Genomic DNA, 16,944 nt, shown 5'->3' with positions numbered 1-16,944 from the left:
CTATTATGTATCTTTTAAAATTGTCTTTTGAGAATGTTCCACTATTCACAATTCTACAAAGACTGTTTGGATAATAAAAAGCAAAAAAAAATCACTCCCATGTGCCCACAAACCTGCATCTCTACCTTAAGTGTTCATTTCTATGCAATATGTCTACACTCGCGATTCTCAATTTCTATGTATAAGAACATACCGCTGCCGTGAACGGCGACGGCTGGCAGATTGTTGTAGCTCTGCGGATTTCCTGGCACAGGTAGATTTTAGGTTTCTTTTTTTACTATTCTGACGTTTACTTGGTCGCATTTTGTATATACCAGTAAACTGACAGTAAGTAAACGGGCACAGGGACATAGTCAACATGAGTCTTTGAAGGCCCGGAGATCGTCATCGTACAACATTAATGAACGAAAATGACATTACAATTTCATGCTGTCGAACAATCCTATATGTATAGTGGAGAACAAAGTATACAAGTACTGTCTACGATATACTGCAAAGTGGAATTAATATACCTATTTACCCGTTGTTGATTTTTGTAAAAATTACAAGAGCACAAAACAAACAGCTGATAACATTCCACAGATAAAAGACAAGAAAAAATAGTGCTTTTTGTCAAGACTATATAATAAATTTATTTTATGGTATTTTAGTGAGTGTACATGTATGCATTAAAATATGTATACCCATTAAATTATCAAAGCTTCAAATGTAATCATAGTACATAGTTGTTGGTAAAAAATAGTCGAAATGATGGACAAATTGGTGGTTGGAATCGCCTAGCCAGTTTATAAAATAGTGAATAAACATTTTCGTAAATATTACTGACCGCGAGAACACCCATCGCGAAGTGTCTTGTAATGCTATATAATATAACACGACACCCACAAAGATGTGAAACTGATTGGCGTGACATCCTTAGTCTGCCTGAAAGTGCTAAACCCAACTTCAAGGATTGCTATGAAACACCAGTCATTAACAAATATGGGGATCTGCAGTGGCGTATTGTCCATGGTGCCTTTCCAACGGGAAGATATCTTTTCAAAGCTCGTTTGAACAATTTAGATAAATGTCCATTTTGCGATTGACACACTTCAACACATATTCTAGGTTTGTTCATCAAATAACGCCTTACTCCACCATTTTAATAATGTCACGTCACGACTGCTTCAACCAGACTTTCGCATTCCTATTTGGTGGTTCACTATTTTATCACCCAATCGCTCAAAACACTTTATGTATAGCAAAGCACAAGGTATATTTTGTTTCTTAGCGTGCATGGCTAAGGTTGCCATTCATGTCAGCCGTCGTAATAAGAGGCAAAACAAAGGCTCGAGTGAGCCTCTGGAAATTGTTATTCAAAGTATTAAGTCAAGGCTTGAAACAGAATATGAATGTTCCCGGATCACGAACCAACTGCCTGAATTTGAAATTATGTGGACGGCAGAGGATGCACTATGTAAAATCGAGGATAACACACTTCGCATTCTACTGTAATTGTGGCAGGTATGATCTATTTTCAAACAGGAAGTTGCCTTGTCTTGTTAAACATCCATACAAAAGAACACCATTGATTTAGCAAACGTAGCACACGCACATGAGCCAAGAGTTCTGTGTTTTAAATGTTTTTTTTTTAATTTTCCCTTGGAATTTGGCAGGGATGGTACCCCTTTAAGTGCGAACCGGTGTCACCGGCCTGCATTGTTTGGTGTTTTTTGGAGTGTTTTTGTCTTTGTCTTGGCAAGGTGGTCGGCAACCAAGATGGCTGCCGCTAACACAAGGCCACCGTCAACACCAACAGATGCGGTACGGTGTGAAAACATTGATGGTATTCCGGTAGAAACGCCTTAGCTAAATACGGGCGTGTAATGAGCGCGGTGCGAGCAATCCCACTCGGATGCAAAATACCATCACTAAAAGACGTAAAGTCTTTTCGCCGCCAAGTTTATGTATATTTAAAAGATCTCAATATCAACGGTTTATTACCTATTACTTTTCAAGGTCAGGCATATAATATTTACGTTTCGTCTGACGAACTGACTTGTTTTTCATGTAACATGAAGGGACATACACGTAAAACTTGCCCAAACTCTCAAACAATTAATATGCAAATGATGAATGGTGAAAACATTAGTGCTCAAAATAGCTCTCAACAGACTCTCAACAGGTGAATGTAGTTACTAATTTAAATTCTCCTGACACATTGCACGACAAAGACGATGACATAACTGATATAATTAACACTCAAACACCAGATATTGAGATAAACAATAATGAGACAGATGGCGCAACAGAAAACATTGAACTTGAAACTGAAATGGATACAATTTCATCAAAAATATGAGCAAAAAGCGCACGCGCTCTAAATCACCAGTTAATAGAGAAGAACAGAACAATGACCAGTCGAATGACGAAAATAAAGGTGAACCAAGTTCTAAAAAGCGTAATGATGAAAATGTAATTGAAATTGTTGAAGAAAAATGTCCGATTGATGAAGAGTGGGTACGAACCCCTCCTTTCCCTTCCATTGCATCATCATCGCCTCCCCTACCCCCTCCATCCCCATGTGTATGCCAATGTAACAATGTGTAATCAGTAGCCACAGCCTGAGTCGACCCCATTTCCATCATGTCCCTCACTTGAGTTCACAGTTGAATCCCCGCGCTATTCGCCACTATCCGAAATCCCCATTGATTTAAATGGTTTAACTGATCAATCACAAGACCTTTTTCAGCACACCTATGTCACAAAATAAATACGCTGATGATATGGAGGAAACTGCCAGCGAATGTAGTAGGAATGAGGGGTCTATCATTTCAGATGGTTCAACATTTACATGTACTGATAACAGCGAATCAACAATATCAAACGCTAATATCAACCCCTGTTTGGTGTCTACACTTCACTCACGTAGATTTATAGACAAGTGTTTTGAATTTTGCCCCAATCTTCAAATTTTGGTCCGACATCTAATAAACTACCGCAATACCACGCAGTTGAACACATATGATAAATCTCGCATACACGGACTCATTAAAAAAATTTAACAGCAAATCAAAACAAGTAACTTTATCGCTGATGTGTAATCCCCCTTTTATGATGGCAAACAGAATAACATGTGCAACATACAATGTCAATGTTGACGGGTACAGTGTTTTAAATTATCTCAAGCGTGACCATCACTGTAATATTTATATGTTACAAGAAACACACTCTCTTGTCTCCGATGAAAATATTTGGAAACTTGTGTGGTGTGGCCTTGGTATTTTTCTCATGGCACCATTAATCGTGCGTGTGTGGCTATTTTGTTTTCTCCAGCAGCAACTGTGAATATTTTATCACAATGTGAAATCATGCCTGGATACGTGTTGGACGCTCATGTTCAAATTAATGAAAATCTTCTTCACATAATTAATGTCTATGCACCCATTAATGGCGCTGAGCGCGTGGAATGCTTTACTAAAATTGAACAATTCATCAGTTCTCTAAATAATGACCCAGTAATCATGGGAGGCGTCAATACCACGGGAACACATGAAACTTTACTTGGGAGCGTGGTGGTAACGCTTGTGTGCCTTGATAGGTTTTATGTCAGCAAATTTATGCGTGGGAAAATTAAGCCCATCGACATAAGCAATGGTGCATTAGCTTTTTCTGACCATTCCCTCGTCCACATCAACATCGCCATTGGTGACAGTAAAAACAAAAGTCCAGTGTGGAGTATGAATACAGAAATTCTGCGCGATGAAGTGTATGTAACTGATTTTTTGGGCGAAGTGGCAAACACTTCGAAACAATTATGTAACTATACAGGTATGGTGGGATATTGGCAAAAATAAAATAAAGTTACTCACACAACAGTATTGCACACTCAAACAAGGTAAATACAAAACCGACAAAACAAGCATTGGAAATGGAAATTAAAGCCACCAAACGTTGTACTGCACACGATGCACCGCTCTTAAACAGTGACACTGAAAAGAAAAAACTTTTCGCACGCCTTGTTCAACACGAACACAAAGGCAGTGCCACGCGTGCGCAACATCAGTTTTTAAATGAAAGTGATGTTTGCAATTCCTTCTTTTTTCAGTTAGAGAAAAAGAAGGGCAACAAAAGGGCGATCTTTCAGCTGAGGCGCCAAGATAACACTCTTACTGAAAATCAAACTTAAATACGGAAAATCATACATACCTTTTACAATAACATGTATACACCTGATAACATTGAAGCTCAAAATAGCCTCCTGGAGGGGCTACCGAAACTATGTGAAACAGATCGTGACCTTGACAAGCCAATCATGGGCGTACTCCCGGTATCGACAAAATTGTCACTAAATCGCTGGCTTTGCGTTTGCGCGGTGTCCTAGGCAGCATAATTCATCCAGATCAAACTTGCAGTATCCCAAACAGGCATATTCATGACAATATACATCTACTTCGTGACAGTATTGACTATGCCATCTTAACTAACTCACCCCTGGCTATTGTTGCCATTGACCAGGAAAAGGAATTTGATAGGATACATCACGGATACCTCTTTAATACGCTTCGTGCCTTTGGTTTTGGTGACCGTTTCCTTTCTTACATTCGCCTCATGTATGTATGTCCCTGGCCCGCGTTAATTGCGCCCTTACTACACCCATCACTACTTCATAAAATTAGGAATGATGAAAACATTGAAGGGTTGTTATACCTCACAGCAAAAAACATTCTAAACTCACTACTTACGCTGACGACAAGCAGGATTTCATCTTACTGAGTCGTTGGTTACATGTCTATGAGCTTGCGTCAAACTCTAAAATCTATCTCCAAAAATCAGAAGGGTTATGGGTAGGTAGCTGGCGCAACACCACTTACTCCCCTCTCAATAATAAATGGAACAGCGAATCTAACTTATACGAATCAGAACTGAGCCGAACTTGTTGCAAAAGTCAATAATAAGATCAAATTCTGGGATCACTTTGTTCACAGCATGTCTTACAGAGCGCGCGCTCTTATTATTAATAATTCGATTTCATCGCAGTTAATGTATCGCTTTAATAGCCTTGTGCCGCCATCGGACGTAGTTCTAAAGGTACAGAAAATGCTGCTCGACTTCTTTTGGCAAGGCCAACATTTGGTATCTGCCGCAACACCCCTTAGAGAGGGGTGGACAAAATGTTACACATCTTCCAACACGTGACTTTCCTATATTCAAAGATACCTATATAATTATCATGACCACCCCTGTTTTAAGTTCACAGACTACTTTTTTATGCAAGCGAGCAATATGTCATATGCAAGTCAAATACTATACACCACTATCAAAGCACTTTTACATGGTTAGCCCATTATTATATTGTGAACTCCTCCAGTGTTGGAAATCTGTAGATAAAGTGCGTAAATTCAATGATAATAACGTAACTGATATTCTTAATGAGCCACTGTTTAACAACCCACTCATCATACATCCCATAAGAAATTATCCTTTCTTTTGCACTCAGACACTTTGTTGACGCGTGTGTGATTTTGACTCAGAAACGAATAAAACTTAGTTGGAGGCCGCTAATATGTCGGATAAAATTAAAATCCATTCGGAGCGTATTCTCCATCTCAGTATCAGGGTTATTCACGATTCTATTCCTGCCAGATGGAAATATACTATCAACACTTACTTCAAAAGAAACGGGAAATCTTTCACATCATAGCTTTGAACTGCACTTTTCTGATGAACTAAATTTGCCACTATATACGTTTGAAAAGGGCACAATCTATAAATATCTAATACGTGACCTGTCAATAACACAACACCCACAAAAACTTGACACTGTTTGGCGTGACATCCTTAGGCTGCCTGAAAATGCTAAACCCAACTTCAAAGGTTGCTATGAAACACCAGTCATTAACAAGCAGCAGCATATTGACCATGGTGTTTTTCCAACGGGGAGATTTCTGTTCAAAGCTCGTTTGAACAATTCAGATAAATGTCCGTTTTGTGATGAAGTTGACACACTTCAACACATTTTTTGTGATTACTCCATTATTTTAATAACATCACGTCGCGACTGCTTCAACCAGACTTTCACATTCCTATTTGGTGGTTCACCATTTTACCACCCCATCGCTCAAAACACTTTATGTCTAGGAAGGCACAAGGTATATTTTGTTTCTTAACGTGCATGGCTAAGGTTGCGATTCATGTCAGCCGTCGTAATAAAAGGCAAAACAAAGGCTCGAGTAAGCCTCTGGAAATTTTTATTCAAAATATTAAGTCGAGGCTTGAAACAGAATATGAATGTTCCCGGATCATGAACCAACTGCCTGAATTTGAAATTATGTGGACGGTAGAGGATGCACTTTGTAAAATCGAGGATAACACACTTCGCATTCTACTGTAATTGTTGCAGGTTGCCTTGTCTTGTTGTTAAACATCGATACAAACGAACATCATTGTATTAGCAAAATTAGCACACGCACAGGAGCCAAGAGTTTTGTCCTCTTGGTGGGCTACCATTGCACACACTTACAGCAGCGCATATATGTTTTATGTTACTTGTTCTGTGTTTCAAATGTTTTGATTTTCCCTTGGAATTTGGCAGTGGGGTTGGTACCCCCTTAAGTGCAAGCCGGTGTCACCGGACTGCCTACGGGATTCCAAGGTGTTTTTGTACTGTTACATGATCGTCCTTTATTTCATTTTACCCGTGAACCAAAAAGCATAATATAATATAATTGTCATAACTTATTGTTATGAAACGTTTTAGAACTCACATATTGATATTATTACTTGGAGAATTCAAAAGTGTAAACAGTACTAGACGACTCCTTTTAGTGATTGGCTAACGTATTTATATAATTCTACAGATTGTAACACCAATTTATATAACTCGACAGAGACATACATTGACATGTCAATTGCACAGAATTACTGATATAATATAATATAATATAATATAATATAATATAATATAATATAATATAATATAATATAATATAATATAATATAATACAATCGGGTGAACGCGGTGCTTTTCAGCGCTCCCCGATTTTCTGCCTGTTTTGCGTTTTTGCGCTCGTTGTGCGCCCGTGTTTCTACACAGCTGTATATATAGTGTGTCTACCTTTTGCGTGAGTAATTTATAGTTGTTGTTTTCGTTATTATTGTGGGTTTTGGAGTGTTTTTGCCTTTGCCTTGGCAAGGTGGTCGGCAACCAAGATGGCTGCCGCTCACACAAGGCCAGCGTCAACACCAACAGGTCACCTTACTAGAAACCATGCGGTACGGTGTGAACACATTGATGGCATTCCTGTTGAAACTTATGTGGAGTCGGTTGCAGATTTAGTCGGGGCCAGTAATATTGTGGCTGCATCCCGTATGAACCAATCGGTTATTGTCTTTTTAAATAAGGTTACATGGGTCGACATGGTTTCTGCCGCTGGCCTTGACATTGGAGACCTCCATGTTTCTGTTGAACCTCTTGTCCGCCCCTCTACAAAAATTGTGCTATCAAATGTTCCCCCTTATTTACCTGACAATTTTATTACAGATGCCTTAGCTAAATACGGGCGTGTCATGAGCGCGGTTCGAGCGATCCCACTCGGGTGCAAAAGACCAGCACTGAAACATGTAAAGTCTTTTCGCCGCCAAGTTTATGTATATTTAAAAGATCTCAATATCAATGGTTTATTACCTATTACTTTTCAAGGTCAGACATATAATATTTACGTTTCGTCTGACGAATTGACGTGCTTTTCATGTAACATGTAGGGACATACACGTAAAACTTGCCCAAACTCTCAAACAACGAATATGCAAATGATGAATGATGAAAACAATAGTGCTCAAAATAGCACTCAAACAGACTCTCAACAGGTGAATGTAATAACTAATTAAAATTCCCCTGACACATTGCACGGCAAAGACGATGACATAACTGATATAATTAACACCCAAGCATCAGATACTGAGATAAACAATCATGAGACCGATGGTACAACAGATAACATTGAAATTGAAACTGAAATGAATACAGATTCATCCAAATATATGAGCAAAAAGCGCACGCGCTCTAGATCACCAGTTTATAGAGAAGAACAAAACAATGACCAGTTAAATGACGAAAATAAATGTGAACCAAGTTCTAAAAAGCGTAACAATGAAAATGCAATCGAAATTGTTGAACAAAATTGTCCGATTGATGAAGAGAGGGTACGAACCCCTCCTTCCCCTTTCATTGCACCACCATCGCCTCCCCCACCCCCTCCACCCCCAAACCCTTTCCCCAAGTATATGCCAATGTAACAGTGTGCACTCCAAAGCCACAGCCCGAGCTTACGGAGTCGGCCCCATTTCCATCATCTCCCTCACTTGAGTTCACAGTTGAATCCCCGCGCGATTTGCCGCTATCCGAACTCCCCATTGATTTAAGTGGTTTAACTGATCAATCACAAGACCTTTTCAGCACACCTATGTCACAAAATAAAACCGCTGATGATATGGAGGAAACTGCCAGCGAATGTAGTGAGAATGAGGGGTCTATCATTTCAAATGTTTCAACATGTACTGATAACAGCGAATCAACGATATCAAACGCTAATATCAAAACCTTTTTAGTGTCTACACTTCACTCACTTAGATTTATAGACAAGTGTTTTGAATTTTGCCCCAATCTTAAAATATTGGTTCGACATCTGATAAACTACCGCAATACCACGCAGTTGAACACATCTGATAAATCTCGCATGCACAGACTCATTAAAAAAATTAAACAGCAAATCAAAACGGGTAACTTTATCGCTGATTTTTAATTTCCCTTGTTATGATGGCAAACACAATTACATGCGCAACTTACAATGTCAATGGTTGCCGGGACGCCCTCAAACGGTACAGTGTTTTCAATTTTCTCAAGCGTGACCATCCCTGTAATATTTATATGCTACAAGAAACACACTCTCTTGTCTCCGATGAAAATATTTGGAAACTTGTGTGGCGTGGCCTTGGTATTTTTTCTCATGGCACTGTTAAACGTGCGGGTGTGGCTATTTTGTTTTCGCCAGGAGCAACTGTGAATATTTTATCACAATCTGAGATCATGCCTGGGTACGTGTTGCACGCTCATGTTCAAATTAATGAAAATCTTGTTCACATAATTAATGTCTATGCACCTATTAATGGCGCTGAGCGTGTGGAATGCTTCACTAAAATTGAACAATTCATCAGTTCTCTAAATAATGTCCCAGTAATCATGGGAGGCGATTTTAATTGTACTATTGAACTTTACTTGGGGGCGTGGTGGTACGCTTGTGCGCCTTGATAGGTTTTATGTCAGCAAATGTATGCGTGGGAAAATTAAGAATATTGACATAAGCAATGGCGCATTAGCTTTTTATGACCATTCCCTTGTCCACATCAACATCGCCATTGGTGACAGTAAAAACAAAAGTTCAGTGTGGTGTATGAATACAGAAATTCTGCGCGATGAAGTGTATGTGGCAATCTTAACTGATTTTTGGGCGAAGTGGCAAACACTTCGAAATAATTATGTAAATATACAGACATGGTGGGATATTGGCAAAAATAAAATAAAGTTACTCACACAACAGTATTGCACACTCAAACAAAATAAATACAAAACCGAAAAACAAGCATTGGAAATGGAAATTAAAACCATCGAACGTTGTACTGCACACGATGCACCGCTCTTAAACAGTTACACTGAAAAGAAAAAACTTCTCGCACGCCTTGTTCAACGTGAACACAAAGGCAGTGCTACGCGTGCGCGACATCAGTTTTTAAATGAAAGTGATGTTTGCAATTCCTTCTTTATCCAGTTAGAGAAAAAGAAGGGAACCAAAAAGGCGATCTTTCAGTTGAGGCACCAGGATAACACTCTTACTGAAAATCAAACTGAAATACGGAAAATCATACACACCTTTTACAATAACCTGTATACACCTGATAACATTGACATTGAAGCTCAAAATAGCCTCCTTGAAGGGCTACCTCAACTAAATGAAACACATCGTGATGACCTTGACAAACCAATCACGTTTGACGAACTGAGTGCCATGGTCAAACTACTTCCCCATGGGCGTACTCCCGGTATCGACGGAATACCAAACGAATTTTACCAAACCTTTTGGCATATCATTGGAAGTGATTTGTGCGATGTATTTACTGCTGCCACAAACGAAAATGTGCTCCCCCTATCCTGCACAAGGGCTGTGGTCACTCTTCTCCCTAAAAAAGGTGACGTTACCAACGTAGAACACTGGCGACCCGTGAGTCTGTTATGTAGCGATTACAAAATGTTCACTAAATCGCTTGCATTGCGTTTGCGCGGTGTTTTAGGCAGCATAATTCATCCAGACCAAACTTGCAGCATACCAAACAGGCATATTCACGACAATATAAATCTACTTCGTGACAGTATTGAATATGCCAACTTAACTAACTCGCCCCTGGCTATTGTTGCCATTGACCAGAAAAAGGCATTTGATAGGATACATCACGGATACCTCTTTAATACGCTTCGTGCCTTTGGTTTTGGTGACCGTTTCCTTTCTTGCATTCGCCTCATGTATACCAATGCCCAGTCCCTGGTCCGCGTTAACTGCGCCCTTACTACACCCATCACAGTGGCCCGTGGCATTAGGCAAGGGTGTTCAATGTCCACTGCCCTCTACGTCATTGCCATTGAACCACTACTTCATAAAATTAGGAATGATGAAAACATTGAAGGGTTGGTTATACCTCACAGCAAAAACCAACGTACTAAACTCACCGCTTACGCCGACGACGTGGAATTTTTCATAACTCGCAAGCAGGATTTCAACTTACTAAGTAGCTGGTTACATGTCTACGAGCTTGCGTCAAACTCTAAAATCAATCTCGAAAAATCAGAAGGGTTATGGGTAGGTAGCTGGCGCAACATCACCTACTCCCCTCTCAATAAAGAATGGAACAGCGAGGGGTTGAAACTGTTGGGTGTTTATCTTGGGAATAATCTAACTTATACGAATCAGAACTGGGCTGAACTTGTTGCAAAAGTAAATAATAAGATCAACTTCTGGAATCATTTTGTTTACAGCATGTCTTACAGAACGCGCACTCTTATTATTAATAATCTGATTTCATCGCAGTTAATGTATCGCTTTAATAGCCTTGTGCCGCCATCGGACGTAGTTCTGAAGGTACAGAAAATGCTGCTCAACTTCTTTTGGCAAGGGCGACATTGGGTATCTGCCGCAACACTGTACCTCCCCTTGGAAAGAGGTGGACAAAATGTTACACATCTTCCAACACGCATAAGTACTATGCGACTTTCCTATATTCAAAGATATCTATATAATAATCATGACCACCCCTGTTTTAAGTTCACAGACTACTTTTTTATGCAAGCGAGCAATATGTCATATGCAAGTCAACTTCTATGCACCACTATCAAAGCACCTTTACAAAGATTGCCATTATTTTATTGTGAGCTCCTCCAGTGTTGGAAATCTGTAGAGAAAGTGCGTAAGTTCAATGATAATAACGTAACTGATATTCTTAATGAGCCACTGTTTAACAACCCACTCATCATACATCCCATACGAAATGAGCCTTTTGCGCTCAGACATTTTGTTGACGCGGGAATAACCAAAGTATGTGATTTGGTATCAGAAACGAATAAAACTTGGTTGGAGGCCGCTGATATGTTGGATAAAATTAAAATCCATTCCGAGCGTATTCTCCATCTCAGTATCAAGGTCATTCACGATTCTATTCCTTCCAAATGGAAAGATACTATCAACACCTACTTCAAAGGGAACGGGAAGTGTAATCAACCTCTTTCACATCATAGCTTTGAACTGCACTTTTCTGATGAACTAAATTTGCCACTATATAAGTTTGAAAAAGGCGCAATCTATAAATATCTAATACGTGTCCAGTCAATAACACAACACTTACAAAAACTTGACACTGTTTGGCGGGACATCCTTAGTCTGCCTGAAAGTGCTAAACCCAACTTCAAGGATTGCTGTGAAACACCAGTCATTAACAAATATGGGGATCTGCAGTGGCGTATTGTCCATGGTGCCTTTCCAACGGGGAGATTTATGTTCAAAGCTCGTTTGAACAATTCAGATAAATGTCCCTTTTGTGATGAAGTTGACACACTTCAACACATTTTTTATGATTGTCCATCAAATAGCGCCTTACTCCATTATTTTAATAACATCGCGTCGCGACTGCTTCAACCAGTTTTTCGCATTCCGATTTGGTGGTTCACTATTTTACCACCCCATCGCTCAAAACACTTTATGTCGAGCAAGGCACAAGGTTTATTTTGTTTCTTAGCGTGCATGGCTAAGGTTGCAATTCATGTCAGCCGTCATAATAAAAGGCAAAACAAAGGATCGAGTGAGCCTCTGGACATTTTTATTCAAAGTATTAAGTCGAGGCTTGAAACAGAATATGAATGTTTCCGGATCATGAATCAACTGCCTGAATTTGAGATTATGTGGACGGTAGAGAATGCACTATGTAAAATCGAGGATAACACACTTCGCATTCTACTGTAATTGTGGCAAGTATGATCTATTTAAAACAGGAAGTTGCCTTGTCTTGTTGTTAAACATCGATACAAACGAACATCATTGTATTTACAAACTTAGCACACGCACAGGAGCCAAGAGTTTTGTCCTCTTGGTGGGCTACCATTGCACACACTTACAGCAGCGCATATATGTTTTATGTTACTTGTTCTGTGTTTTAAATGTTTTGATTTTCCCTTGGAATTTGGCAGGGGGGTTGGTACCCCCTTAAGTGCGAACCGGTGTCACCGGCCTGCCTACGGGGTTCCAAGGTGTTTTTGTACTGTTACGTGATGGTCTTTTATTTTATTTTACCCGTGAACCAAAAAGCATAATATAATACAATCGGGTGAACGCAGTGCTTTTCAGCGCTCCCCGATTTTCTGCCTGTTTTGCGTTTTTGCGCTCGTTGTGCGCCCGTGTTTCTACACAGCTGTATATATAGTGTGTCTACCTTTTACGTGAGTAATTTATAGTTGTTGTTTTCGTTATTATTGTGGGTTTTGGAGTGTTTTTGCCTTTGCCTTGGCAAGGTGGTCGGCAACCAAGATGGCTGCCGCTCACACAAGGCCACCGTCAACACCAACAGGTCACCTTACTAGAAACCATGCGGTACGGTGTGAAAACATTGATGGCATTCCTGTTGAAACTTATGTGGAGTCGGTTGCAGATTTAGTCGGGCCAGTAATATTGTGGCTGCATCCCGTATGAACCGATCGGTTATTGTCTTTTTAAATAAGGTTACATGGGTCGACATGGTTTCTGCCGCTGGCCTTGACATTGGAGACCTCCATGTTTCTGTTGAACCTCTTGTCCGGCCCTCTACAAAAATTGTGCTATCAAATGTTCCCCCTTTTTTACCTGACAATTTTATTACAGATGCCTTAGCTAAATACGGGCGTGTCATGAGCGCGGTGCGAGCGATCCCACTCGGGTGCAAAAGACCAGCACTGAAACATGTAAAGTCTTTTCGCCGCCAAGTTTATGTATATTTAAAAGATCTCAATATCAACGGTTTATTACCTATTACTTTTCAAGGTCAGACATATAATATTTACGTTTCGTCTGACGAATTGACGTGCTTTTCATGTAACATGAAGGGACATACACGTAAAACTTGCCCAAACTCTCAAACAACGAATATGCAAATGATGAATGATGAAAACAATAGTGCCCAAAATAGCACTCAAACAGACTCTCAACAGGTGAATGTAATAACTAATTTAAATTCCCCTGACACATTGCACGACAAAGACGATGACATAACTGATATAATTAACACCCAAGCATCAGATACTGAGATAAACAATCATGAGACCGATGGTACAACAGATAACATTGAAATTGAAACTGAAATGAATACAGATTCATCCAAATATATGAGCAAAAAGCGCACGCGCTCTAGATCACCAGTTCATAGAGAAGAACAAAACAATGACCAGTTAAATGACGAAAATAAATGTGAACCAAGTTCTAAAATGCGTAACGATGAAAATGCAATCGAAATTGTTGAACAAAATTGTCCGATTGATGAAGAGAGGGTACGAACCCCTCCTTCCCCTTCCATTGCACCACCATCGCCTCCCCCACCCCCTCCACCCCACAAACCCTTTCCCCACGTATATGCCAATGTAACAGTGTGCACTCCAAAGCCACAGCCCGAGCTTACGGAGTCGGCCCCATTTCCATCATCTCCCTCACTTGAGTTCACAGTTGAATCCCCGCGCGATTCGCCGCTATCCGAACTCCCACTTGATTTAAGTGGTTTAACTGATCAATCACAAGACCTTTTCAGCACACCTATGTCACAAAATAAAACCGCTGATGATATGGAGGAAACTGCCAGCGAATGTAGTGAGAATGAGGGGTCTATCATTTCAAATGTTTCAACATGTACTGATAACAGCGAATCAACGATATCAAACGCTAATATCAAAACCTTTTTAGTGTCTACACTTCACTCACTTAGATTTATAGACAAGTGTTTTGAATTTTGCCCCAATCTTAAAATATTGGTTCGACATCTGATAAACTACCGCAATACCACGCAGTTGAACACATCTGATAAATCTCGCATGCACAGACTCATTAAAAAAATTAAACAGCAAATCAAAACGGGTAACTTTATCGCTGATTTTTAATTTCCCTTGTTATGATGGCAAACACAATTACATGCGCAACTTACAATGTCAATGGTTGCCGGGACGCCCTCAAACGGTACAGTGTTTTCAATTATCTCAAGCGTGACCATCCCTGTAATATTTATATGCTACAAGAAACACACTCTCTTGTCTCCGATGAAAATATTTGGAAACTTGTGTGGCGTGGCCTTGGTATTTTTTCTCATGGCACTGTTAATCGTTCGGGTGTGGCTATTTTGTTTTCGCCAGGAGCAACTGTGAATATGTTATCACAATCTGAGATCATGCCTGGGTACGTGTTGCACGCTCAATTTTCAAATTAATGAAAATCTTCTTCACATAATTAATGTCTATGCACCTATTAATGGCGCGTGTGGAATGCTTCACTAAAATTGAACAATTCATCAGTTCTCTAAATAATGACCCAGTAATCATGGGAGGCGATTTTAATTGTACTACTGAACCCGACATTGACCGTAATAGAGGGACTGAACCGAACATGCGCACTGCAAAGCTCCTCAAATCTGTCCTGAATCATCACAAACTGTTTGATGCATGGCGCCAATACCACGGGAACACATTAAACTTTACTTGGGGGCGTGGTGGTACGCTTGTGCGCCTTGATAGGTTTTATGTCAGCAAATGTATGCGTGGGAAAATTAAGAATATTGACATAAGCAATGGCGCATTAGCTTTTTCTGACCATTCCCTTGTCCACATCAACATCGCCATTGGTGACAGTAAAAACAAAAGTCCAGTGTGGTGTATGAATACAGAAATTCTGCGCGATGAAGTGTATGTGGCAATCTTAACTGATTTTTGGGCGAAGTGGCAAACACTTCGAAATAATTATGTAAATATACAGACATGGTGGGATATTGGCAAAAATAAAATAAAGTTACTCACACAACAGTATTGCACACTCAAACAAAATAAATACAAAACCGAAAACCAAGCATTGGAAATGGAAATTAAAACCATCGAACGTTGTACTGCACACGATGCACCGCTCTTAAACAGTTACACTGAAAAGAAAAAACTTCTCGCACGCCTTGTTCAACGTGAACACAAAGGCAGTGCTACGCGTGCGCGACATCAGTTTTTAAATGAAAGTGATGTTTGCAATTCCTTCTTTTTCCAGTTAGAGAAAAAGAAGGGAACCAAAAAGGCGATCTTTCAGTTGAGGCACCAGGATAATACTCTTACTGAAAATCAAACTGAAATACGGAAAATCATACACACCTTTTACAATAACCTGTATACACCTGATAACATTGACATTGAAGCTCAAAATAGCCTCCTTGAAGGGCTACCTCAACTAAATGAAACAGATCGTGATGACCTTGACAAACCAATCACGTTTGACGAACTGAGTGCCACGGTCAAACTACTTCCCCATGGGCGTACTCCCGGTATCGACGGAATACCAAACGAATTTTACCAAACTTGTTGGCATATCATTGGAAGTGATCTGTGCGATGTATTTACTGCTGCCACAAACGAAAATGTGCTCCCCCTATCCTGCACAAGGGCCGTGGTCACTCTTCTCCCTAAAGAAGGTGACGTTACCAACGTAAAACACTGGCGACCCGTGAGTCTGTTATGTAGCGATTACAAAATGTTCACTAAATCGCTTGCATTGCGTTTGCGCGGTGTTTTAGGCAGCATTATTCATCCAGACCAAACTTGCAGCATACCAAACAGGCATATTCACGACAATATAAATCTACTTCGTGACAGTATTGACTATGCCAACTTAACTAACTCGCCCCTGGCTATTGTTGCCATTGACCAGGAAAAGGCATTTGATAGGATACATCACGGATACCTCTTTAATACGCTTCGTGCCTTTGGTTTTGGTGACCGTTTCCTTTCTTACATTCGCCTCATGTATACCAATGCCCAGTCCCTGGTCCGCGTTTACTGCGCCCTTACTACACCCATCACAGTGGCCCGTGGCATTAGGCAAGGGTGTTCAATGTCCACTGCCCTCTACGTCATTTCTATTGAACCACTACTTCATAAAATTAGGAATGATGAAAACATTGAAGGGTTGGTTATACCTCACAGAAAAAACCAACGTTCTAAACTCACCGCTTACGCCGACGACGTGGAATTTTTCATAACTCGCAAGCAGGATTTCAACTTACTAAGTCGCAGGTTACATGTCTACGAGCTTGCGTCAAACTCTAAAATCAATCTCGAAAAATCAGAAGTGTTGGAAATCTGTAGAGAAAGTGCGTAAGTTC

This window comes from Saccoglossus kowalevskii, chromosome 9 (assembly GCF_978046115.1).
Source record: "Saccoglossus kowalevskii chromosome 9, keSacKowa6.1, whole genome shotgun sequence".
NCBI classification, from domain to species: domain Eukaryota; kingdom Metazoa; phylum Hemichordata; class Enteropneusta; family Harrimaniidae; genus Saccoglossus; species Saccoglossus kowalevskii.
This window is presented reverse-complemented; position numbering follows the sequence as displayed.